This window comes from Akebia trifoliata, chromosome 1 (genome assembly GCF_017979445.1).
Source record: "Akebia trifoliata isolate Shusen 1 chromosome 1, ASM1797944v1, whole genome shotgun sequence".
In the NCBI taxonomy this organism is placed as follows: Eukaryota; Viridiplantae; Streptophyta; class Magnoliopsida; order Ranunculales; family Lardizabalaceae; genus Akebia; species Akebia trifoliata.
Genome location: NC_141375.1, coordinates 25,290,738 through 25,292,825, shown reverse-complemented (window position 1 = coordinate 25,292,825; position 2,088 = coordinate 25,290,738).

Below are 2,088 nucleotides of genomic sequence, written 5' to 3'. Positions count from 1 at the left end.
TTATTAGTTCGAGTGACGTTTACTATTGTGGTAAGTGCTTATTTATTTTAAAGCGGTTTGCTTTTCCACTAAAAAGTTTAAAAAAAAAAAAAAAAAAAAAAAACCCTAAATACCTTACCCCTATTTTGAATACATAAAGGCCTAAATATTCCTTCCTCTTTTTAAGTTTTAATCAACAAACCTATAAGATAAGATGAATTCATGGGAAGATTGAGAGTTAGTAACCTTTTTAATGATTTTTAAGAATGTAAATTAGTGAGTGTATAATTACATTATGTGTCGTGAATCAGTAAAATGCATTGAATGGGGCCACTAAAATAAATAAAAACCTAAGTTAGGAAAGACACGTGTTATATCATTAAAGTCAATAAACTAATTCAATGAATGATTAATTTAGTCAAGACGTCCACGTATTTATTTAGTAAAATTCTTGAAAAAATTCAAGTTAAATGACACGTGACAAAATCTAAAGTACTTAGTAAAACATGACTAAGTGATTAGCTTATTAAGGATAAATCAAAAAAATAGTAAGAAGATCTTGGAATATCTTAACGAAAGATCCTATGAGATCTCGGGATTCTAATTTAAGTAGCATTCTAATCAAATTAATAAATAATTATTATTATACAGATTTCTAATGTGACCCGAAATCAATAAAGATAGCATTAGAAAGCAAGGACGGATTTACGGTGGGGGCACTTGCGATAGGTTTAGTGGCGGATAGAAAAATCTGCTATAATTACCCCACAAAAAAAAAAATTACACTCTTAGTTGCCCCTACAACTTTTTTTTTTTTTCACTTTAATTGTCCTTAGAAACATTTTTCTACTCTTGGTTGCCCCTATATGGGCAAAATCCTGGCTCCACCCCCATTAGAAATATCTTAATCCAAAATGGATACTGAGATATTTAGAAGATTTTCATGAAAAAGTTATCAATATGAGGACTCTCAAACTCTATAAATAACAAATCTCAACCATAGGTAAAGAATTTTTGCCTCAATCTACAATTCATCATTCTTCTTAATTTCTTACTAACTTAATCATCAAGAGGTCTTGATATGGGAAAACTCTCAGATTTGAGATTTTTTGTAGAAATCGATAAAGAGATCTTTAATTCCCTTTGCAATTTGTTTGGACTTATGGAAAGAAAGGAACTCCCAAACTTTCAACAGGAAGGAAAGTTCATTGCAAGATATTATCTTCTTTGGTGCAAGTAATTTAAAGAGTTTCGTGAGGTTTTCTTTTAAGATTTTATTTTTGGATAGGAAACTTTGACTAAGAAGTACTTACTATGTTTTCTCTTTTGGTTTTGTTTTTTTTGGCTTGTTCCTTTCAAGGACTCCTTGTCCTCTCATTAAGAAAAGTTATACTTATAAATAATAATAAAAACAAATGTTTATTAAGATTCAAATTTTGGGGTGAGATAAATTCTTTTCTTGCCAAATTTATGTCATTCGATGTAAGATTTTGTGATTTGGACCTATCCATCTACATTTTAGTGAATATTTGAGATACCATATGTGTTTCAAAATAATAATTCATCCCCTTAAACTTGTTATTTTCTGATAGATCAATAGAAAATTATTTAAATGAACCCACCCATGAGTTGTCTAACTAGTAAGGAGAAGCACGTGAAGTGTGGGTCAGGCGCATGTCATGGGTTCGATTCCCCTCTGGGATTTTTCTCATGATTTAACTGGGGGATCATGGTGGTGGGTTGTTGTGGTAATCCTCCTCGAGATTAGTCGTAGCACGCAAACTGGCCCGGACACTCGGTTAGCAAAAAAAAAAAATTTATCTAAATGTCCTCATCTTTAATCTCTAATTCAAACATTGATTTTTGTTTATTCTCTAAATTTACTAGGTAAAAATTTTGCCCTCTTCTTCAATGTTAAGATTTTATCTTCTTTAACCTTCAAATAGGCAAGATAAAAAAGATTTTGGGAAATCAAAACCAATAGAATTGGTAAAAAAATAAAAGTTCATTTACAAAAGGTTAAGGCAAGATTGAAAATGAAGCTGGATCGAGTAAAAGAAATTTAACATGGAACCTAAAGATAAGAGATTCTTGAGAGAAAAATTAAGA